Source organism: Nerophis lumbriciformis, linkage group LG12 (genome assembly GCF_033978685.3).
Source record: "Nerophis lumbriciformis linkage group LG12, RoL_Nlum_v2.1, whole genome shotgun sequence".
In the NCBI taxonomy this organism is placed as follows: domain Eukaryota; kingdom Metazoa; phylum Chordata; class Actinopteri; order Syngnathiformes; family Syngnathidae; genus Nerophis; species Nerophis lumbriciformis.
In genome coordinates, this window is record NC_084559.2 from 26045439 (window position 1) to 26071963 (window position 26525).

The following is a 26525-nucleotide window of genomic DNA, read 5'->3' on the forward strand; positions in this document are numbered from 1 at the left end:
GTATATGGACACCAAAATGGCACATATTAAAATACATATTAGCTGGCATTTTGTTTAGACCTATTAGGCAAAACCAACTTGTATTACCTTTTGGTAGCTGCTGTTGTGTATTTGGAATCTGCATAAGTCCAGAAAATGTGCGCTCGTCTAACATTTACGCGTTGTCGTCAATAAGCTCCTTCTTTTTCTCCATCCTCTTGCCATTTCTAATACAAAGTAGCGTACAGTTCTAACTTATATCTGTCAGTAGACTCGCTGTGAAAGCGTTAAAAACTACTACAAAGATGATGGGGAGAAGACGCTGTCAAAATGGAGCCACGTCATAAGACCACCCACAAAACGGTGCATTCTGAAGAGATGGTCAGAATGCGACTTGAAGATGGTCTTTAAAACATCACCTATGCAACATTTTGACCAAAGAACCACCATTACATGTTATGTGGACCAGTGGTCCCCAACCTTTTTGTAACTGCGGACCGGTCAACGCTAGAAAATTAGTCCCACGGACGGACGGACGGACGGGGGGGGGGGGGGGGGGGGGGGGGTTGTATATATAGGCCTATATATATATATATATTTATTTATTTATTTTTGTCATAAAAAAATACAATCATGTGTGCTTACGGACTGTATCCCTGCAGACTGTATTGATCTATATTGAGATATAATGATATCTATATTGATATATAATGTAGGAACCAGAAAGAAACAACCCTTTTGTGCGAATGAGTGTAAATGGGGGAGGGAGTTTTTTTGGGTTGGTGCACTAATTGTAAGTGTATGTTGTGTTTTTTATGTTGATTTAATAAAAAAATATATATATATATACATATATATATATTTTTTTTTTTTTTTTTTCTTGTGCGGCCCGGTAACAATCGATCCACGGACCGGTACTGGGCCGCGGCCCGGTGGTTGGGGACCACTTATGTAGACCACAGGAAAGTGTTTAAATCTTAACATGACCCCTTTAATCTTTAATGCCTTTATAATCCGGTGCCCCTTTTGTATGAAAATAGACCTGAATAGACCCCCTCATCGGCTAGGCACTTTATAATCCGGAGCGCCTTATGGTCCGGGAAATACGGTACTTTAAAAACATTTGAAAACACAACTACAGTATACACATGCCAGCATAGCAACATTTCTCAACTGATTTCATCTGCTAATGTGCATTAAAAACAAGAATGGAGCCTAACCTAATTAAGCGTCAACAGAATGTCAAGAGGAGCTGCAGCCACACTTGAAGTCCTCTGCATCAAATTGGTGTTTGAGTTGTTGTTTTTTTAAACACAAACGAGCTCCCAACTTCCCCTCAAGTCCCTACGTACAGTTATAATACCCTCTTATCACATTACAGTCTTTTCAGGTAAAAGTAGAATGTTGTTGTTATTTGAAAGCAGGTGTGTGTAGGATTTTAGGGATACTAAGTGGCAGTTGGAATAATTAGCTTGCAAAAAAACAGCTGACGGATGCCGCTAATCCCCCTTGCACTTGACTGTAATATACATGGTAAATGGTAAATGGGTTGTACTTGTATAGAGCTTTTCTACCTTTTTAAGGAACTCAAGGCGCTTTGACACTATTTCCACATTCACCCATTTACACACACTGATGGCGATGGATTTTCACTTCTCTGTGAAGCGCTTTGAGTGTCTAGAAAAGCGCTATATAAATCTAATCCATTATTATTATTATTATTATTATTATTATTAATTATAAGGCATGTCAATAACCTCTTTTACATTGCCTGTAAAAGCTGGCTTTTTTATGCTTCTCACCAAAAAGAACAGCTCCACAAAAATATGCTGAGGAAATATTTTTTTTCAAAGACTATGTTTACACTGCAGGCCAAAGTCGCCCAAATCAGATTTTTCAAAATCGGATTTTTTCAAAATCGGATTTTTTCCAACTGAATTCTTTACACTGCAAGTAAAATATGACATTTATCAGATCCCAGTTTAAATGTGCACAAGCCCCAATGTGGCCCCGGTGTGGCCTTGACATCACTTGCATGCGTCGTTCAATAAAGTGAAAACTAAGAAGGTTGGCTGGATGAACAAGGAAGTCGCTACTACTATTACCGTATTTTTCGGACTATAAGTCGCAGTATTTTTCATAGTTTGGCCGGGGGTGCGACTTATACTTAGGAGCGACTTATGTGTGAAATTATTAACACATTACCGCAAAATATCAAATAATATTATTTAGCTCATTCACGTAAGAGACTAGACGTATAAGATTTCATGGGATTTAGCGATTAGGAGTGACAGATTGTTTGGTAAACGTATTGCATGTTCTATATGTTATAGTTATTTGAATGACTCTTACCATAATATGTTACGTTAACATACCAGGCACGTTCTCAGTTGGTTATTTATGCCTCATATAACGTACACTTATTCAGCCTGTTGTTCACTATTCTTTATTTATTTCAAATTGCCTTTCAAATGTCTATTCTTGGTGTTGGGTTTAATCAAATAAATGTCCCCCCAAAATGCGACTTATACTCCAGTGCGACTTATATATGTTTTTTTCCTTCTTTATTATGCATTTTCGGCCGGTGCGACTTATACTCCGGAGCGACTTATAGTCCGAAAAATACGGTACAAAATAAAATAAAAGTCGACACATCTTAAAAATTAGTTTTTTTTACGTGAAAAGAAATGAAAGTGCAATAATGTATTAAATGATTTATGTAGTGTAACATATTTGGGAGTGTTCTAATCTTTTTATGGCTGTTAGGTAGAGGCAACACGGATTTACGTTAGCTTTATTTTTCAACTCACTTACGTAAATAACTTATGCAACATGTAAGCAAAAACGCCACAGCGTCAATTCCGGTCCTTCAACAATCGCTATTTCTTAGGAATCAAAATATATATTCATATATTACATATAGCCTATTATTTACGCACTGTTGACTAGCGATGCACCGAAAATAGACTTTGCTCACCAAAACCAGATGTTGTGATGAAGTATCCACCCCTGCTGGCGGTATGCGTCAGATTTGGTGTGCAGTGCAAACGGGTTAAAAAAGACTTGTGAGTGGTGGAGACATTACCAGTCTCATTTCAGATCACCACAGAAGGGAGTGTGGGAACAGAAAGGTAGGCCCTGCAGGCTCTGTCTGCACCAGAGACAACCAGGTTATTACCCCACACAGTTGAGTAAGGGGATACTTAAATGACAAAGGTGGTCTTAAATAAGAGCCAGGCCTTGAAGTCAGCCAGCTTTATATTTTTCTAACGTACAGCTAGTGACAAAAGCATTCATAGGCCCCGCAAAAGTCCCAAACGGCAATGTAAATAAATCCCAAAAAACCCCACATAGCAGAGCAGCTAGTAATACACCTGCTGGGTGTCTGCAGCACGTGCTGAATGTTCTCCCATGTTTCACTGGATTTCATTGACACAAATTGCTTTGGATCTAGTCATGACTTAGCCTTATGGCTGGTACATTTGTGGCACCTCAAGTAATCCTACCCTGCTGCTCTGAGTGTTAGTACAGTAGTCTAATCAAATTAGAGATCAAATGGTGAGACAAATCGAGGACATCTGGCACTGTGGTCATCCATTACTTAAACATTAAAGGGCCCCTCTAATGCTGACAACATTGGCAGTGGCACTTATTTCATAATTTAATTTCATAATGTCTATAGCAGTGGTTCTTAACCTTGTTGGAGGTATCGAACCCCAACAGTTTCATATGCGCATTCACCGAACCCTTCTTTAGTGAAAAATAAAATGTTTTTTCTTTTCAAATTCAAGACAAAGTTATATGTTTTTGGTAACACTTAAGTATGGGGAACATATTCTAAGTAACAAAGACAAATTTAGAGTTATTTGGACACTAGGGGAACATATTCTAAGTAATAAAGACTTAATTTAGAGTTATTCGGTTAGGGTTAGGGTCAAGGTTATAGGCTTAGGGTTATAATAAGGCCATGCCGAATAAGGCATTAATAAGTACTTAATAATGACTAGTTAAGAGCCAATATGTTACTAATTTGCATGTTAATAAGCAACTAATTAATGGTGAATATGTTCCCCATACTAAAGTGTTACCATGTTTTTTTTACTGGTGCATAAAATGAACATCACCTTGTCCAAACAACAAAACCAACACAGTGCATAAACTCACAACAAATTACGCACTTGCAAATCGGTCAGCTGTTACCGTATCCGTAATACGCCGATTGGGAGAAGTTTGTATTTACATGAAGAGTCGGGTGTGTTTTGACCTCTGCTGAACCCCTGAGGCCGACTCACCGAACCCCTAGGGTTCGATCGAACCCAGGTTAAGAACCACTGGTCTATAGGTAGCCCCCAACAAAAAAAAATAGACACGGTAGTGATTTTAGGCTCAGTTCACAGTATGTAACATGGAGAATGACAATGATAATAAACCTTAAATCTTTAATTTTGGAAAGGCTACTTTCAGCTCCAAAATGTGGGCGCGTCTGAATCAGCCTGCTGACGTGACCCACAGAAGACTGGACGCAATGTTGTATTGCATCTTCTGCCAGAATCACGTTATTTTTGTGCAGGATTTGTAGAAATGATCAAGTATGTCTGACAGATGCATTGTTGCAGGTTGTAGCAATACAACTAAAAAAGGGGTTCAGCCTGCATACATTTTCAAATGATGGAAATAAGAGAAAAGACGGGACCTCTCCAGTCAAATTGACTCAAGCAAAATAGGACGGACCAAATGAGAGAAGTGTAATTTGCAGCGACCATTTTGATGATTCTGACTTCAAAGAAGAAAGGTTTTGGTCGAAGATTGGATTGAAAAATATAACAAACTCAAGTTCTGTCTTATGACTAAAACTGGACGATCAAGCATTACATTTGCTCACTAAGTCTTTTTATTTATATAATACACACTACACACACATATAAATCCGTAGCGGTCAACACTCAGTATGGCTTCCGGTCCGTCACTCAAATACGTCCGTGTACAACACAAATACAAATAACAATTCATATTGTTACAAAGTGCACTCCCACATAACATGCTAATTGATTGTATTGATTTATATGATATATTTGATATGATATTTGATGTAAAAGGTATGTTCTCTGCACATGAATGCCATTTAGAAGTGTAATCGTAATGAGTAGAAACACAGAGACGGATCTGTGTGCTTTGTACAAGAATATGACATAACTGCATTTCACCTCGCAAAATACACATATTTGACTTAATTAAGACTAGATATGTCCGATAATATCGGACTGCCGATATTATCGGCCGATAAATGCTTTAAAATGTAATATCGGAAATTATCGGTATCGGTTTCAAAAAGTGAAATGTATGACTTTTTAAAACGTCGCTGTACGGAGTGGTACACGGACGTAGGGAGAAGTACAGAGCGCCAATAAACCATAAAGGCACTGTCTTTACATGCCGGCCCAATCACATGATATCTACGGCTTCTCACACACACAAGTGAATGCAACGCATAATTGGTCATAGGGCTGGGAGATATGGCCTTTTTTTAATATCGCGATATTTTAAGGCCATATCGCGATACACGATATATATCTCGATATTTTGCCTTAGCCTTGAATGAACACTTGATGCATATAATCATAGCAGTATGATGATTCTATGTGTCTACATTAAAACATTCTTCTTCATACTGCATTCATATATGCTACTTTTAAACTTTCATGCAGAGAAGGAAATCACAACTAAAAAAATCACTATTGTTTTCATACGGTGTTGATCTGGAAATGTTTGCCTCGGCATTTTGATGGTGTGGACGTGTGGCACCGAACGGAGATATTGACGTGCGGAGTAAGCCCTCTTCATTGTCTAGCGGGTGACTTTTCAGATGATGCTACATATTAGCAGTGTAGCCGATTGTCCCGGGTTCGCCTATACAGTATACTTATCTAATAAAATAATAAACGGGAGACATTAGAGCAGGTTCGGTAGCCACCGCTTCTTTAATGTCAACATCACACACCTCCTTCCACAACCACACACATCCTACGTCACAGCCCTACAGCAACAACTCTGGAGGGACAAAACTCCTCCTCCTTACCTAACACGCGGTAACTTGGGACACCCTGAACTGTTTGTTACAGCAGTAATGCTACTTTTTATAGCAACGTTTTTGCCCCACACTTGACAAATTACGGTTGTCTGTTTGACATATTCCCACTTGAAGCCAAACCACCGCCAGACCTGCTGTTTTTCTTGGGAATTCATTATTCTTCCATTTGTTACCAGACCACCCCCCCCCCCCCCCGCACCCACCTCAACCCCGCCCCCTCCAACCCTGCCCACCTCAACTTCCTCATGCTCTCTCAAGGAGAGCATGTCCCAAATTCCAAGCTGCTGTTTTGAGGCATGTTAAAAAAAATTACGCACTTTGTGACTTCAATAATAAATATGGCAGTGCCATGTTGGCATTTTTTTTCCATAATTTGAGTTGATTTATTTTGGAAAACCTTGTTACATTGTTTAATGCATCCAGCGGGGCATCACAACAAAATTAGGCATAATAATGTGTTAATTCCACGACTGTATATATCGGTATCGGTTGATATCGGAATCGGTAATTAAGAGTTGGACAATATCGGAATATCTGATATTGGCAAAAAAGCCATTATCGGACATCTCTATTTAAGACCTAAAAAACATGTGTTGATAAAAGACTTCCCCGCTTTGACATGTTAAAGTACATTATGTTGAATGTGTTCAATTTCTTGTGCTAATAGAAATGCTAATTAGAATGAATTTTTTCCCATCTTTATTTCCACAAATTACATACAGGTAAAAGTATCGATAAATCGATAAGGATTATCGATAAGAGGTGGTGACATATCCAGTCTGGCGATGGAAAGGGTGAGGTCCAAGTACAGTTAGTTACTGTATCTACCCATTACTGAAAAACGAATTGATATTTTAGGAAATGACTGTCAGGTTAATTTTCAGGAGCACGACATCCATTAAGAGGATGTGTTAGTCAAATTTTGGTTATCTGGATGCTATGGGTCTTTTCACCTATGCCAGTTCAGTACAAGCAATAGACCGCCTACAACGCAGGGCACATAGGGACCAACAACCATTCACATGTACAGAACATCAACACAGTAAGTGAGAAATGAACACTTAACACTATACTATACTCTTGCGTTTTATTGTGTTTACTGAGATTCTATGAAAGTTGGCGTTTACTGTATATATTTCTGGCGTTCCTGGATATTGGGCTGTGCTCGACCTCTGCAGATGCTTGTTTTCTCAAATCTAAGGTTTATTTTAGCCTTGCTACCGATCTCCAAAAACAAACTCAACACAATGCACTGTATCAAACAATCTCCAGTGAAATGCGACCTCATTAAAAATTAAGAATGAATAAAAACAACCTTATTTGTGCTCACATCAAGTTTGACATTAATTCTGGATGTCACAACAGCTGGTGGGATGTGTCCCTCCATATGAATCTCTGCTATCACACTTGAATACACTCTTTAATAATGCAGGTTTCCCCCAGCTTGCCAATATACATGTGGCGGTCGGGGTGTGGCTGTGGGCGTGGTCAATGTGACATCATCGTATAATTTGCATAATTGTTGATGACAATGGAGACCAGCCACACACCAAACAAGAGGGCTGCGCTGCCCACGCATCAAGCCACCGACACAGACCCCACAGCGCAAGGCTGGAACAGACGGGCACGGACGCCGCCCAACAGGAAGTGAAACCCACGCGACGCCACACGTGAACTGGAAGTGAAGACAACTGACCACCCAATCCGCCTCCAATAAAAACAAAATTAAATTAAATTAAAAAAAAATTTTAAAACAGAAAACCTTACACCCTCAGCGAGGTCTCTGCACGGGAATGGAAGGCCCCAAACCGCAGTCCCCGGAGCCCGTGGCGGCCGAGGAGGCAATGAGGGGCGTGCCAAAACCCCCGAACCCGAACCCACCCATATATATATATATATTTTTTTTAATGCTAACCATTCTTTACATACATTTAAAAACAAGTCTGTGTTTTTAGTAATTAATATTAACATATTTTTTGTCATATCGTTTAACTCTATATAATTGTTATAATTGTACAATGTAACACAGGCTGTATACCAGCTGGTCTTTCAAGTAGGGGAAGCTTTTTTTCAGCTACTCTTATATAAAGATACTAGATTTTACAAGGAAAACTTCACTTAAAAAATTATAAATTTCTCCATATCAACAGGAAAAATAGAATGAAAGTTGAAAAATACTGTGGCAGTGTTTTTATATTTCAAGATTACTGATTTGCTCATTTTGCTGTTTTTCAGTGGCCACATTTTTTTTGCAACACCAGTCAAAAGTCCGTAAATAATAGGCTATATACAGTCGTGGTCAAAAGTTTACATACGCTTGTAAAGAACATAATGTCATGGCTGTCTTGAGTTTCCAATCATTTCTACAACTCTTATTTTTTGTGATAGAGTGATTGGAGCACATACTTGTTTGTCACAAAAAAAAATCATGAAGTTTGGTTCTTTTATGAATTTATTATGGGTCTACTGAAAATGTGACCAAATCTGCTGGGTCAAAAGTATACATACAGCAATGTTAATATTTGGTTACATGTCCCTTGGCAAGTTTCACTGCAATAAGGCGCTTTTGGTAGCCATCCACAAGCTTCTGGTTGAATATTTGACCACTCCTCTTGACAAAATTGATGCAGTTCAGCTAAATTTGTTGGTTTTTTGACATGGACTTGTTTCTTTAGCATTGTCCGCACGTTTAAGTCAGGACTTTGGGAAGGCCATTCTAAAACCTTAATTCTAGCCTGATTTAGCCATTCCTTTACCACTTTTGACGTGTGTTTGGGGTCAATGTACTGTTGGAACACCCAACTGCGCCCAAGACCCAACCTCCGGGCTGATGATTTTAGGTTGTCCTGAAGAATTTGGAGGTAATCCTCCTTTTTTCATTGTTCTATTTACTCTCTGTAAAGCACCAGTTCCATTGGCAGCAAAACAGGCCCAGAGCATAATACTACCACCACCATGCTTGACGGTAGGTGTGGTGTTCCTGGGATTAAAGGCCTCACATTTTCTCCTCCAAACATATTGCTGGGTATTGTGGCCAAACAGCTCAATTTTTGTTTCATCTGACATCACATGGACAAAGATAAGACCTTCTGGAGGAAAGAGCTGTTTGGCACAATACCTACCGTTAAGTATGGTGGTGGTAACATTATGCTCTGGGCCTGTTTTGCAGCCAATGGAACTGGTGCTTTACAGATAGTAAATGGGACAATAAAAAAGGAGGATTACCTCCAAATTCTTCAGGACAACCTAAAATCATCAGCCCGGAGGTTGGGCCTTGAGCGCAGTTGGGTGTTCCAACAGGACAATGACCCCAAACACACGTCAAAAGTGGTAAAGGTATGGCTAAATCAGGCTAGAATTAAGGTTTTAGAATGGCCTTCCTAAAGTCCTGACTTAAACGTGTGGACAATGCTGAAGAAACAAGTCCATGTCAGAAAACCAACAAATTTAGCTGAACTTCACCAATTTTGTCAAGAGGAGTGGTCAAAAATTCAACCAGAAGCTTGCCAGAAGCTCGTGGATGGCTACCAAAAGCGCCTTATTGCAGTGAAACTTGCCAAGGGACATGCAACCAAATATTAACATTGCTGTATGTATACTTTTGACCCAGCACATTTGGTCACATTTTCAGTAGACCCGTGATAAATTCATAAAAGAACCAAACTTCATGAATGTTTTTTGTGACCAACAAGTATGTGCTCCAATCACTCTACCACAAAAAAATAAGAGTTGTAGAAATTATTGGAAACTCAAGACAGCCATGACATTATGTTCTTTACAAGTGTATGTAAACTTTTGACCACGACTGTATACATGCATATTACTTTCAATTTGTTTCCTCGTAAAAGATACTCATTTTTAAGGTGTGGCGGTTTCTATTTCGCTGTGGCGTCGCACTATGATCAGATACATATAGAGGAAATAGCAGTAGGTAACGATTATTTAATTGTCGTGAATCATGAACATACAAGAGGCTTGAAACTAGGTGGCACATTGCTTTTGTTTGTACTTCCCATAAGTGTGTGTGTGTGTGTGCGTGTGCGTGTGTGTGTGTGTGTGTGTGTGTGTGTGTGTGTGTGTGTGTGTGTGCGTGCGTGCGTGCGTGCGTGCGTGCGTGCGTGCGTGCGTGCGTGCGTGCGTGCGTGTGCGTGTCTCCAAAGCACAGCAATGATTGACACTAGTGACAGAGACTGTTCTGTTAAGCAGCAGCATTACTTTGTTTTTAATCCTTGTTAATCCTGACGTAGACTGCAGTGTTAGTGTAAACCAGTTTGGCGGGGGAAGGCAAGTATTATTTAAGCCAACACTTTCACAGGTGCATAAAAGAAGTGGCAGATAGAAGTATTGACAAACAGCACCTACTCTTTTGCTATTGTCAAATGTCAAATGTATTTAGTATAATTACAAAAGAAGTGGACAACTCATATCAGACCGGATATTGACAGGTAACTCTGTGACTTGCTCAAGGTAGCGTGGCCGAGCGGTCTAAGGCGCTGGATTAAGGCTCCAGTCTCTTTGGAGGCGTGGGTTCAAATCCCACCGCTGCCAAATGTATTTTTCCCCAGGCCAACTTCCCCTATTTCCTCTCGGGATCCAAAACTGATTAATTTTGCATCACAAAACAATCGTGACACTCATATAAATGCAACAAAAAAACATCTAAACTTATTCGGAATAGGATCTATTCTCTCGCTTGTTTTTTTTTTAACCTTTATTTACCCAGGATAGAATCAAATTTGGGATTTAGAATCTCTTTTTCAAGGGAGTCCTGCACATTCATACACCAGTGTAGGTGACACTGGGAGCAAGGTTGGGGAAGTGTCTTGCCCAAGGACACAACGGCGGAAGCTGGAATCGAACCTGTAACCCTCGAGTTGCTGGCACGGCCTCTCTCCCATCCAAGCTACATACAGTAGGTGGTAGAAACCGGCTTTGCAAGGTAACTGTTGTAAAGCTACTTAGTAGAATGTACATTGGTACCTCAGTTTCGTCAGTAATTTGTGCCAAAAGCAATACAACAAAAAACAATACAATGTTTCCTCACAATAAATAATGTAAACCCAATTAATCAGTTCCAGACACCCAAAAATATTAACACAAATCACATTTTTATAGGAAAGCATTTTAGTTTTACGTTCTGAGAACAATGCGAAATACATAAAAACAAAGAATGAAATGGATTAATGAACATTTACACATTAGTTGAAGACTTAACGAGGTATAGCTCGGTTGGTGGAGTGGCCGTGCCATCAACCTGAGGATTGCAGGTTCGATAACCGCTTCCACCATCCTAGTCACTGCCGTTGTGTCCTTGGGCAAGACACTTTACCCACCTGCTCCCAGTGCCACCCACACTGGTTTAAATGTAACTTAGATATTGGGTTTTCACTATGTAAAGCGCTTTGAGTCACTACAGAAAAGCGCTATATAAATATAATTCACTTCACTTCACTACTTTATCAAAGTGCTGGCATGCGTCCGTCCATCCATCCATCCATTTTCTACCGCTTCACCTTTCGCGGAGCCTATCTCAGCTGCATTCAAGCCATGTTGGAGTTATTTGTCTGGGCCCTCGATTTAGTGGAATAATCCACGGCACTAGCTTGTTACTCACAATATTTGGCCATTCGATAACGGAGAAGGCTTATTTTGAGTGAAAATTTTCACCGAAAAGTGGCGTACAAAAACCGAGGTACCACTGTATTTAAAAATGTGTTGTTGCATTGCTGAATGTCACATTTTCTCTTGACAAACAATGTATTTTTTTTAGTTGCAGTCCTTGTTTAAGTTTGACTGTAACGTCATAGGTCGGACTTCGGAAGTTGCAAGTGACATACTTTGTACTTCTGTAAGTCGGGCAGCAGTCTCGAATAAAACATTAATACTAATACTGTATGTAAAAGGCAGATTCAAGGTAAACAAAATGATTAACCCCGTTGTTGACTGCCTTGCTCCTCTACTATCAGATATGTAACGATATGAACATTTCTCATTAGAGTTATCGTGACCAAAATGATAACGCGGTATTTTTGAATGTGCTCAAAAAGTACATATATAATAGGGCTGTGAATCTTTGGGTGTCCCACGATTCGATTCAATATCGATTCTTGGGGTCAAGATTCGATTCAAAATCGATTTTTTTTTTTCAATTCAACACGATTCTCGATTCAAAAACAATTTTTTTCCCGATTCAAAACGCTTCTCTATTCATTCAATACATAGGATTTCAGCAGGATCTACCCCAGTCTGCTGACATGCACGCAGAGTCGTAGATTTTTGTAAAAAGCTTTTATAATTGTAAAGGACAATGTTTTATCAACTGATTGCAATGATGTAAATTTGTTTTAACTATTAAATGAACCAAAAATATGTCTTATTTTATGTTTGTGAAAATATTGGACACAGTGTGTTGTCAAGCTTATGAGATGCGATGAAGTGTAAGCCACTGTGACACTATTGTTTTGTTGTTGTTGTTGTTTTTATAAATGTCTAATGATAATGTCAATGAGTGATTTTTAATCACTGCTATGTTGAAATTGTAACTAATATTGATACTGTTGTTGATAATATTAATTTTTGTTTCACTACTTTTGGTTTGTTCTGTGTCGTGTTTGTGTCTCCTCTCAATTGCTCTGTTTATTGCAGTTCTGAGTGTTGCTGGGTCGGGTTTGGTTTTGGAATTGGATTGCATTTTTATGGTATTGCTGTGTATTGTTTTGTTGGATTGATTAATTTAAAAAATAAAAAATACAAAAAAATACAAAAAATACAAAAAAATAAATAGATTTAAAAAAAATGAGAATCGATTCTGAATCGCACAACGTGAGAATCGCGATTCGAATTCGAATCGATTTTTTCCCACACCCCTAATATATAACCAACTGAAATATTTTTACCAAGTTACTCTTTTTTAAATAACTAAAATGAACACAGTTAGAAAACCCACTATTTTGCATATTTTGTGTTTCTTATGTTTCACTGATAACATTTTAGTCTTAGTACTTTAACTTTTTGAATGGCTCCGCTTTTATTGTGTTAACTATTGGTTTGTACTGTAGCACTTAAAAATGTATTTCAATGAAAAGTGTGTAACAAATGAAATCTATTATTATTATTTAATATTTCTGGCGGGCCTTGTGGCGTCCTACTCTGTAAAAACACCTCTGTCTTGTACTCCTCTGAGTATAACGATCACTCTGTCCTAAGAGAGCTCAGCTTGTAGGTTCAATGTGCACAAGTAAATAGTTTAGTTGCTCAGACAGCAATGTGTTCATATACGTTTAGATTGGGGTTTGTTGTTTCTTAATGGGGAAAGAGGTTAATGTCTCTTGTTTTCATGTTAGCATTTAAGCGGAAAAAAGCTGGCGTTAGTCAGCCTGTGAGTTTATCAAAGTGCAGTCTTCAGTCACGGTTTTTCCATCATTTTAATTCAAAGTGGTAATACTCATACCAAAGACTATAAAAATGGGACCCGTTACCTCCCTGCTTGGCACTCAAGCATCAAGGGTTGGAATTGGGGGTTAAATCACCAAAATGATTCCCGAGCACGGCCCCCGCTGCTGCTCACTGCTCCCCTCACCGCCCAGGGGGTGGAACAAGGGGATGGGTCAAATGCAGAGGATAATTTCACCCCACCTAGTGTGTGTGTGACTATCAGTGGTACTTTAACTTTAACTGTTGGGAGTTTTACCGTGGTTACTATTGTTACTATCGCTACATCCCTATCTACCATAACAGGATAAAAAGCCTGCCATCCCAGTCTTTTTGTCCCTGTAAGAGTTTTTTGGGAGTGAACACTGGAATTGCATTTTTTTATCAGAAACTAAAACCTCAATTTCTGGTACCACCTTGACCCTTGACAAACCCTAATTCTACAAAATGTAATGTGAGCACCTTGTGATTTACAAGCTTGCACCACCCTGCCACTGTCCACCACCTTCTTCACATCAAAAACGTCAAATAATGTCAAGTTTGAGTGCACAATTGGTGCATTCATTCTTCGACTGTGAACAATCAATCCAAACATGACTGGTTGGACCAGAATTCACACCAATCAATTCATTGGTTATGTTCCCTGGCACAGAAACCTACTTAAATAAATTCAATGATTTATTTCATTTTTTTGAACAAAGGGAAATGAACTAAGCACGCGGTGGGCACACGCGTGGTGGAACCCTGGTCTCGTGAGCAGGAAAGCCGGCTGTTTATGGATTACCACAGCAATTTCTGCTAGTCTAATGCGTGAAGCCGCAGGGTCCATCAATAAGGGCTAATGAGAAAGGATTGAATGTTTTCTATATTAAGTTCACTGGCAGCAATTGAGCCTACTATACAAAAAATGACACGTATAAATAACACAAATAAATAAAGAGGAGGGGTATAAGGATTCGTTTTAACAATGATTTGATTTGAATCATAATTTCACATTGCCGATTGAATTCAGCGACGATATTAGTCTATTTAGAACGATATGGTCCAAAACGATTAAGTGAGTTGAAATCGATTCTGTAACTTTTAGCCCTATAAAGTACATTCTGCAGCTGAAGTGTCCTATATTGCTGAATATACATTCAATGACAGCTAATGCTAGCTACCCAAATCGCTATTATTAGCTAACAACACCCAAAGCTAATGCAAAGCATGTGTTACCTATAGAGATGTCCGATGTTATCGGCCGATAAATGCTTTAAAATGTAATATCGGAAATTATCGGTATCGGTTTCAAAATTATCGGTATCGGTTTCAAAAAGAAAATGTATGACTTTTTAAAATGCCGCTGTGTACACGGACGTAGGAAGAAGTACAGAGCGCCAATAAACTTTAAAGGCACCGCCTTTGCGTGCCGGCCCAGTCACATAATATCTACGGCTTTTCACACACACACAAGTGAATGCAATGCATACTTGGTCAACAGCCATACAGGTCACACTGAGGGTGGCCGTATAAACAACTTTAACACTGTTACAAATATGCGCCACACTGTGAACCCACACCAAACAAGAATGACAAACACATTTCGGGAGAACATCCGCACCGTAACACAACATAAACACAACAGAACAAATACCCAGAACCCCTTGCAGCACTAACTCTTCCGGGACGCTACAATATACACCCCCCGCTACCCCCTACCCGATAACTCCGCCCCCCCAAACCCACTCACCTCAACCTCCTCATGCTCTCTCAGAGAGAGCATGTCCCAAATTCCAAGCTGCTGTTTTGAGGCATGTTAAAAAAAATAATGCACTTTGTGACTTCAATAATAAATATGGCAGTGCCATGTTGGCATTTTTTTCCATAACTTGAGTTGATTTATTTTGGAAAACCTTGTTACATTGTTTAATGCATCCAGCGGGGCATCACAACAAAATTAGGCATAATACTTTGTTAATTCCACGACTGTGTATATCGGTATCGGTTGATATCGGAATCGGTAATCAAAGTTGGACAATATCGGAATATCAGATATCGGCAAAAAAGCCATTATCGAACATCTCTAGTTACGTACGTACATGATACGCCCTAAAAGTCTCAAGAGAGCAGGATTTACTGTTTAAAATACCTTGGAAAGTTAGCACCCTCTAGACATCTGTGTAAATTTTGCAAAAAGACCCTTTAATAGGAGGAAACCTTTTCGGCTCCCATTGTCAATATTCAATAACTTTTTTATTGAAGTACGGTAACCAACATTTTAACAGTAGATTTACCTGCTGCTACTTTTGCTGTAGTTTTTCCAACATAAAAAATAAAATATTAATATCACACATAAAGTGCAATCAACATATTTTCAGGTCGAATTAACAGTATGTTTACCTGAGAAAATAAGTGCAACCAAATCTTTTCAGGTTAAATGACATGCAGTGATTTGACCTGCTATTACTCTCATTCTAACATGGGTTACACTTACTTGTATAGCGCTTTTCTACCTTCAAGGTACTCGAATATAAACCGCGACAATAGCAGATAAAAGTCACGACAAATGCAAACACCACAACACAACAACATGAAGCCATAACACAAGGACTTTCAGCTATAGCACGATAGCAAAATTCACAACAAAAAGCCAAAACACGACAAGGAAGACGCGACGGAAGTGACAGCGGATAAGTTACGCCGACGGACCAAAGCGGCTGAGGCGGAAAGTTGAAAACGGTTGAATGAACGAAGTCAAGTGTGACCACTTTTTCAGTCATAAATAATTCTTTTAGTTTTTCAATAATACTAAGATATTATGTACATTATACTGTGTTTTAACCTTACTTCAGCTTGGTGCGCCGGCAAAACAAAACTTTCTTGGAATTTTGAATGTCATTCACAATCCTTATGCAAGACAAGCACACATACAGTCGTGGTCAAAAATGTATTTCTTTACCACGTCAAAAGTGGTAAAGGAATGGCTAAATCAGGCTACAATTAAGGTTTTAGAATGGCCTTCCCATAGTCCTGACTTAAACGTGTGGACAATGCTGAAGAAACAAGTCCATGTCAGAAAACCAACAAATGTAGCTGCACTGCACCAATTTTGTCAAGAGGAGTGGTCAAAACTTCAACTAGACACTTGCCAGAAGCTTGTGGATGGCTACCAATACCACCTTTTTGCAGTGAAACTTGCCAAGGGACATGTAACCAAATATTAACATTGCTGTATGTATACTTTTGACGCAGCAGATTTGGTCACATTTTCAGTAGACCCATAATAAATTCATAAAAGAACCAAACTTCATGAATGTTTTTTGTGACCAACAAGTATGTGCTCCAATGACTCTATCACAAAAAAATAAGAGTTGTAGAAATTATTGGAAACTCAAGACAGCCATGACATTATGGTCTTTACAAGTGTATGTAAACTTTTGACCATGACTGTATGTTTTTATTTTTTTACGCATTCTAACGAGTAAATAAATGCTATCAAACAACCAATTACAATAGAGCTGATGGGAGTCGCTCTATTCTGCCTATTAAGCCCTTAGAACGTCCAAAACCTTCCATCAAGGTTTTATACACATCCTTTAAGTATATATGTAATGTAGTAGTAGGCACATTCATAATATGTAACACTTGTGTAATTTGCTCATTTTAAGCATACGACAGTGCATAAAATTCCCAAACAAATCACAGCATTCGCTTTTTCCTACAACATGGGCGGCATGGCATAGAGGGTAGAGCAACCGTGCCAGAAACCTGAGGGTTGCAGGTTCGCTCCCTGCCTCTTACCATGCAAAAATCGCTGCCGTTGTGTCCTTGGGCGGGACACTTCACCCCTTGCCCCCGGTGCCACTCACACCGGTGAATTGAATGATGAATGATAGGTGGTGGTCGGAGGGGCCGTTGGCGCAAATTGCAGCAACGCTTCCGTCAGTCTACCCCAGGGCAGCTGTGGCTATGAAAGTAGCTTACCACCACCAGGTGTGAATGATTGATGGGTTCTACATGTAAAGCGACTTTGGGTACTTAGAAAAGCGCTATATAAATCCCAGGTATTATTATTATTATTATTACAATAACAACACTACATTCATGGCAGACTTCATGAGAGCCATCAAACATAATAAAACATCAATTACTGTACAATGTCTGCTCTCACTGGGATTTCAACTGTTAGGATGTTGATATTCCCGTTTAGATGAAGAATGACTCATAATCCTCACAAAGAAAAAAAGGGGGGTGGATGCATTAAAAAATATATGTATGTTCTTGTCCCTAATAAGGATTGTAAATTACAGGCAAAGTTCCAAATATTTTTTTCTAACATTCACAATCATTTTGAAGCACATGACGATGGATGTTTTTTATTTTATTTTTTTCCGCATTCTAAATATTAAATAAATACGATCAAAAGTCTGCTTACAATGCCTATGGACACCGCTCTATTCTGCCCAGAAAGCCCTTAAAAACATCCAAACACCTCCAGTAAGGTTTTATATAATGAACAAAAAGATAAACACAGCCCTTTTTTTGTCCTCCCATTTTTCATGAGTTGAATTCAAAGATGTAATTTTTTTAGTATATACACAAAAGACCTATTCCTCTCAAATATTGTTCACAAATATGTCTAAATCTTTGTTAGTGAGCATTTTTTATTTGACAAGCTAATCCATCCCACCTCCCAGGTGTGGCATATCAAGATGCTGATTAAACAGCATTATTATTGCACAGGTGTGCCTTAGGCTGTCCACAATAAAAGGCCACTCTGAAATGTGCAATTTTGCTTTATTGGGGGTCTGGGGTGATGTCATAAAAGCAGTCAGTATCTGGTGGGACCACCATTTGCCTCACGCAGTGCAACACATCTCCTTCGCATGGAGTTGATCAGGTTGTAGATTGTGGCCTGCGGAATGTTGGTCCACTCCTCTTCAATGGCTGTGCGAAGTTGCTGGATATTGTCAGGAACTGGAACACGCCGTCGTATACGCCAATCCACACCATCCCAAACATGCTCAATGGGTGACATGAGTATGCTGGCCATGCAAGAACTGGGATGTTTTCATTTTCCAGGAGTTATGTACAGATCCTTGCAACATGGGGCCGTGCATTGTCGTGCTGCAACATGAGGTGATGGTCTCGGGTGAAGGACACGACAATGGGCTTCAGGATCTCGTCACGGTATCTCTGCGCATTCAAAAATGCCGTCAATAAAATGTACTTGCGTTCGTTGTCCATAACCCCGCCCCCACCATGGGCCACTCGATTTACAACATTGACATCAGCAAACCGCTCTCCCACACGACGCCACACACGCTGTCTGCCATCTGCCTTGAACAATGAAAACCGGGATTCATCCGCGAAGAGAACACCTCTCCAACGGGCCAGACGCCATCAAGTATGAACATTTGCCCACTCAAGTCAGTTACCACGACGAACTGCAGTCAGGTCGACGAGCATGCAGATGAGCTTCCCTGAGACGGTTTCTCACAGTTTGTGTCAAAATTCTTTGGTTATGGTGCACCTGCTGGATGTGGCTGGTGTGGTTACATGTGGTTTGCGGTTGTGAGGCCGGTTGGATGTCCTGCCAAATTCTCTGAAATGCCTTTGGAGACGGCTTAGGGTAGATAAATGAACATTCAATTCACGGGCAACAGCTCTGGTGAGCATTCCTGCAGTCAGCATGCCGACTGCATGCTCCCTCAAAACTTGCGACATCTGTGGCATTGTGCTGTGTGATAAAACTGCACATTTCAGAGTGACTTTTTATTGTGGGCAGCCTAAGGCACACCTGTGCGATAATCATGCTGTTTAATCGGCATCTTGATATGCCACACCTGTGAGGTGGGGTGGATTATTTTGGCAAATAAGAAATGCTCATTAACACTGATTTAGACAGATTTGTGAACAATATTCAAGAGGAATATGTATTTTGTGTATACAATAAAAGTTGTACATCTTTGAATTCAACTCATGAAAAATGGGAGCAAAAACAAAAGTGTTGCATTTATATTTTTTGTTCAGTGTATATGATGTAAGTATATATGTAATGTAGTAACGGGCACATTTATAATAATATTTAACATATTTTAATCATTTTCAGCATACACGATGCGTTAATTAAAAAACGCATCGGGACATTCACTTTTTTTTAACATCACTGATTATTGCTCACTGCAGACTTTATAAGAGCCAACAAACATAATAAAACATCTCTTACTTTACAAGGTCTGCTGTCAATAGGATGCCGACTGCTAGGATGTTCATATATTCCCATTGAGATGAAGAATGACTCGTAATCATAACGAAAAAAAGGTGGGTGGACCAAAGCGTTTTTTCGGGCTCTTCTCGCCATTTCCGGGTCCTAATTGGCTGTCAAAGTGTACCAACTTATCGGAATACGTCTCCAGTCTTCTTCTAGCAAGCTGAGAGGCGTGATTTATGATCTACAATAATCTTCCAGGTAGCAAGGAAGCGAGGAAACACCTCACCAGTCGGTCATGTCGAAATTGTACACAAGCTTGTGATCACCGCGCCGCTATAAATAGTTTGTCTGCGTTAGCGCTTATAATAACAATATCACTAATACTTGGTTAATATTCAAGTCACACAATATAAATGGAGTATTGTTGGTGCTTTTTGAATGGCTATTTATTGGGTTTTATGGACGAAATGTAGGACCTCCCATTGGCTCCGCTGTAAGCGGACTTTTTGATGGCATTTAAAAAAAATATTTATAGTGCATTTAAAAAATCCCTCCGTTATCATGTCTTACATGATTGTGAACGATAGGCAGACTTCCAAAAAAAGTGCAGCCCCCCTTTAAAGTTGTGTTGCGGCTTGATATTATTGTGTGGTGGCTATTGCATTTGTCGTGGCTTTTGCAATCGTGCTGAAGCTGAAAGTTGTTGTGTTGTTGCTTTACGATTGTCTTTTGTTGTGACCTTTCTCGGCCACTGTAGCTATACGCCATTCTTGTTTTAATGACTAATGACTTAAGTAACGTTTAACGTCCTTATCATTAAAAATGTTAAACTTTGCATAAAGTCTGTGCGTTCTTAAAACCAAAGTTGTCCTTCTATCCATTCATCCATCCAATTTCTACTACAAACCCCGTTTCCATATGAGTTGGGAAATTGTGTTAGATGTAAATATAACCGGAATACAATGATTTGCAAATAATTTTCAACCCATATTCAGTTGAATATGTTACAAAGACAACATATTTGATGTTCAAACTGATAAACATTTTTTTTTGTTGCAAATAATCAATAACTTTAGAATTTGATGCCAGCAACAAAGGTGGCAATAAATACTGATACAGTTGAGGAATGCTCATCAAACACTTATTTGGAACATCCCACAGGTGAACAGGCAAATTGGGAACAGGTGGGTGCCATGATTGGGTATAAAAGTAGATTCCATGAAATGCTCAGTCATTCACAAACAAGGATGGGGCGAGGGTCACCACTTTGTCAACAAATGCGTGAGCAAATTGTTGAACAGTTTAAGAAAAACCTTTCTCAACCAGTTATTGCAAGGAATTTAGGGATTTCACCATCTACGGTCCGTAATATCATCAAAGGGTTCAGAGAATCTGGAGAAATCACTGCACGTAAGCAGCTAAGCCCGTGACCTTCGATCCCTCAGGCTGTACTGCATCAACAAGCAACATCAGTGTGTAAAGGATATCACCATATGGGCTCAGGAACACTTCAGAAACCCACTGTCAGTAACTACAGTTGGTCGCTACATCTGTAAGTGCAAGTTAAAACTCTCCTATGCAAGGCGAAAACCGTTTATCAACAACACCCAGAAACGCCGTCGGCTTCGCTGGGCCTGAGCTCATCTAAGATGGACTGATACAAAGTGGAAAAGTGTTCTGTGGTCTGACGAGTCCACATTTCAAATTGTTTTTGGAAATTGTGGACGTCGTGTCCTCCGGACCAAAGAGGAAAAGAACCATCCGGATTGTTATAGGCGCAAAGTTGAAAAGCCAGCATCTGTGATGGTATGGGGGTGTATTTGTGCCCAAGACATGGGTAACTTGCACATCTGTGAAGGTGCCATTAATGCTGAAAGGTACATACAGGTTTTGGAGCAACATATGTTGCCATTCAAGCAACGTTACCATGGACGCCCCTGCTCATTTCTGCAAGACAATGCCAAGCCACGTGTTACATCAACGTGGCTTCATAGTAAAAGAGTGCAGGAACTAGACTGGCCTGCCTGTAGTCCAGACCTGTCTCCCATTGAAAATGTGTGGCGCATTATGAAGCCTAAAATACCACAACGGAGACCCCCGGACTGTTGAGCAACTTAAGCTGTACATCAAGCAAGAATGGGAAAGAATTCCACCTGAGAAGCTTAAAAAATGTGTCTCCTCAGTTCCCAAAAGTTTACTGAGTGTTGTTAAAAGGAAAGGCCATGTAACACAGTAGTGAACATGCCCTTTCCCAACTACTTTGGCACATGTTGCAGCCATGAAATTCTAAGTTCATTATTATTTGCAAAAAATAAATAAAGTTTATGAGTTTGAACATCAAATATCTTGTCTTTGTAGTGCATTCAATTGAATATGGGTTGAAAAGGATTTGCAAATCATTGTATTCCGTTTATATTTACATCTAACACAATTTCCCAACTCATATGGAAACAGGGTTTGGACTTGTCCCTCTTGGGGTAGTATCGATAAAATGGATGTAATGCCTTTTTTAAATGATGTTGGATCGATACCTGTCTTAAAGAAGGCCAACTTGTTGAGCACAGATCGAAGTAGTTGAATTTTAGGAATATAAATCGATACATCGATTAATCGTACATCCCTAATAAATTGGCTGCTTGGCGTTTTGATATCCCGTTTAGTGGCTTTACTGCAAGTCAAGCGGTGACAAGAGAGTAGAGAATTCCACTGGTCCTTGTCCCCACCTGCTCCCAAACCCCTGGGGTCAGCTCAGTCCTATTAAGCTACTTTACCGACATGATAATGAGGAGAACTTAAGGAGAAAATCTAGAGATAAGACATTTCCGAACAGCAGACATGACTTAACTGCTCTTTAGCTGATTTAAAAACCGTAAAGCATTAGAAGAACTTTATATGGAACACTTAGATGTTTTCACATGGATCCTGCATTTTGTTGCGGTTTGCCGGTCACAAAAAGACAACATGTGGGACATGAAAGTCTGTGTTTGCCAGAGCTCAACACTGTCAAACAGCATCCCCCCATAAAATCCTGTGGTAGAACACAAAGGATTACAGGCGTCCGGAGTGATGGGAGTCTCTTGGTAGCACATTCCCCCCCACTGTCACACACTCACAAGATGAACAAAAGCAAACAGGAGGGTGTCCCTGTATTAAATATAAAAGCAAAACAGTACTTCAGGTGCTGTTCTGCAGCAGGTGTGAAAAGGCAAGCCCGTATATCTTCACCCCTATATTCTATTCTATTCCACCACCCAGACAGACCTCCTGGAAACCAAAACAGGCACACCTTTTGTCTGACGCAGCCAACTGGAAAAGATGACTATTTCTATCCAAGGGACAAAGTATTGAACTACTACACTGGTATTACAACATCAAACTCAGAGGTGGATCATATCTCTGTAAACATAAAACAAATGTTGCAGTAATAACTTGCATTTAATTTTTTGCTCATTATAATGACACTTGTGTGTGTAGATGAAAAGACTAAAATAACACATTTAACAAGAAAACAAGAATGCTGCAGTTGAGAATGTAATACAAACATAATCAATAATAATAAACATAATAGAGTTTTCCACTAATGAAATATTAAGCAAAGTAGGGTTGTTTGGTAAAAATAATTATTATTATTTTTACCAAACAACCCTTTAGCACTACAACTCACATTTTGATTTTTTAAAAATGGTTAATCTGCATCTTATATTTCAGTATGTATTTCTTTCTAGGGCAGGTTTTTATTCTTTAGCACTACAACTCACATTTAGATTTGTTTTAAAAATGGTTAATCTGCATCTTATATTTCAGTATGCATTTTTTCTAGGGCAGGTTTTTATTCTTTAGCACTACAACTCACATTTTGAATTTTTAAAAATGGTTAATCTGCCTCTTATATTTCAGTATGCATTTCTTTCATGGGCAGGTTTTTATTCTTTAGCACTACAACTCACATTTAGATTTTTTTTAAATGGTTAATCTGCATTTTATATTTCAGTATGTATTTCTTTCGTAGGCAGGTTTTTATTCTTTAACACTATTCGAGCTACTTTGAATTTTTTTTATTTTTTTTTAAAGTGATGTTTATTTGAGGAGCAAATCACAATTCAAACAATTTTTTGTGTCATTTATAATGTCTAAATTGAACAGTCATAAAAGTTTAAAAAAATAATAATTATTATTTTTACCAAACAACCCTACTTTGCTTAATATTTCATTAGTGGAAAACTCTATTATGTTTATTATTATTTATTATGTTTGTATTACATTCTCAACTGCAGCATTCTTGTTTTCTTGTTAAATGTGTTATTTTAGTCTTTTCATCTACACACACAAGTGTCATAATAATGAGCAGAAAATTCAATGCAAGTTATTACTGCAACATTTGTTTTATGTTAAGGTATCATTTGTTCTGCGTACTCCTTCCCTTACCTTGCTGGAGGCACTTTAGCACTTGAAGCTTAAAGTTGAACGTTTCAGTCCATGGATGTTCTCACTTCAGACTCCTTTTGCAGATTCAGTTCATGCTTCTTTCTGGCAAAACAACTTTCAAAACCTTTAAAAATTCCAAACTACTTTCAGGAAAGTCGTCACATTTTCATCCAAAAATGAGGAAACACTCAAAGCAATTAATCCTTTAGATGACCAGTCAAGAAAATGATCAGAATTCCATCAACATTTAGTCCAGCATTACGCCTTTTAAAGTCCGTGTAAACTTTTAATGTTTATTTACGTATTTTCCCCTTATTTAAAGATGGTGAAAGCGTCTTAAATCATGACTGGCGGCCAAATATACGACTTAAGAGAGGAAATAATCACGACCTGCCTGCATGTGTCCGCATGTTTAAACGGGGGGAAAAAAGCACGTTCGGCTTGATGTTGATAGTAGACTCCAGCCTCCTCCTGTTATTAGCATGCAGCCCTCCTCCCGCTCCTACCTCAAGCACACAAAATCCGTCTAAACCACTTCCGGTTAGACATTTCAAAATATTGCTATTCCCGTAAAATCATATATGTGGTATTTTCTATGATACAGTACATTCATATTGATATTTGTCACATAACTATATTTCAAGTATATCTAAAGCGTACTGTGTGTCTTTATGTTTTACAGAACCTCTTTATCTCGACTTGAAATGCTTTTATGCCATGCAAATGAAACTACTTCCGTTCCAGGGTTGCCATTCAACGTATGCTTCATGCAGCACTGTTTGGGCGCCTCAAACAAAAGGTGGGAACAATTGGGGAAGACCCCATGCTAGAAAGTACTAAAAAGGCCAAGTGATAGGCTTTTCAAAATCAAAACACATTTGAACTAAAAGGTTGTATTGAAAATAACACTAACTAATCCTAGTATTTAACGTAACGTAAAACAATATTTTGAAGCAGACAAAACATCTACATTGATGGTTACAAATAGCATTTGAACGAGGCACACATAATTTTGCATTTGTTTGAATTACAAGCACCCCCATTGATCAGTCTACAATTAAAGCATCCAGTCTTAATTATTCATGCTTCATAATCACTGACGTTTCCATCGTAGCATTTTTTTAACATCTCTATATGACTTAAAGATTAGTTCGGTTGTTTTCACAAATGGGGTAAACTGATTTTTCTTTGACATGTCCACTGTAAACAAGTGAAGTGCAGTACACCGCCTTACCACTTAGGGGCAGTAATTCCACTAGACCAGGGGGCTCCAAGGGTCAACAAATATTTGTTAAAAACTTTTATGACTGTTCAATTTAGACATTATAAATGACACAAAAAAATGTTTGAATTGTGATTTGCTTCTTAAATAAACATCACTTAAAAAAAATAAATAAAAAAAATCAAAGTAGCTCGAATAGTGTTAAAGAATAAAAGCCTGCCTACGAAAGAAATACATACTGAAATATAAGATGCAGATTAACCATTTAAAAAAAATGTAAATGTGAGTTGTAGTGCTAAAGAATAAAAACCTGCCCTAGAAAGAAATGCATACTGAAATATAAGATGCAGATTAACCATTTTAAAAAAATCAAAATGTGAGTTGTAGTGCTAAAGAATAAAAACCTGCCCTAGAAAGAAATACATACTGAAATATAAGATGCAGATTAACCATTTTTAAAAAATCAAAATGTGAGTTGTAGTGCTAAAGAATAAAAACCTGCCTACAAAAGAAATGCATACTGAAATATAAGATGCAGATTAACCATTTTCAAAAAATCAAAATGTGAGTTGTAGTGCTAAAGAATAAAAACCCGCCCTAGAAAAAATGAATACTGAAATATAAGATGCAGATTAACCATTTAAAAAAAAAATCTAAATGTGAGTTGTAGTGCTAAAGAATAAAAACCTGCCCTAGAAAGAAATACATACTGAAATGTAAGATGCTGATTAACCATTTAAAAAAAATCTAAATGTGAGTTGTAGTGCTAAAGAATAAAAACCTGCCCTAGAAAGAAATACATACTGAAATATAAGATGCAGATTAACCATTTTTTAAAAAAAATCTAAATGTGAGTTGTAGTGCTAAAGAATAAAAACCTGCCCTAGAAAGAAATACATACTGAAATATAAGATGCAGATTAACCATTTAAAAAAAATCAAAATGTGAGTTGTACTGCTAAAGAATAAAAACCTGCCCTAGAAAAAATGCATACTGAAATATAAGATGCAGATTAACCATTTTTAAAAAATCAAAATGTGAGTTGTAGTGCTAAAGAATAAAAACCTGCCCTAGAAAGAAATACATACTGAAATATAAAATGCAGATTAACCATTTAAAAAAAATCTAAATGTGAGTTGTAGTGCTAAAGAATAAAAACCTGCCCTAGAAAGAAATACATACTG

The 26525-nt window shown here is 38.5% G+C and overlaps 1 protein-coding gene and 1 non-coding gene across 3 annotated transcripts in view; one reads left to right on the forward strand and one right to left on the reverse strand.

Moving 5' to 3' along the window:
* igsf9b (immunoglobulin superfamily, member 9b) overlaps nucleotides 1-24577 on the reverse strand; it is a 65628-nt gene extending 41051 nt beyond the window's left edge. For both annotated transcript variants that reach the window (XM_061986205.1, XM_061986204.1), the window contains exon 1: nucleotides 24120-24577. The gene's annotated coding sequence lies outside the window, so the exon portion shown is untranslated. The remainder of the gene's footprint in view (nucleotides 1-24119) is intronic.
* trnal-aag (transfer RNA leucine (anticodon AAG)) lies at nucleotides 10534-10615 on the forward strand. The gene has a single exon. It is a non-coding gene; the product is annotated as a tRNA-Leu (tRNA).
* Nucleotides 24578-26525: the final 1948 nt, after the last annotated feature.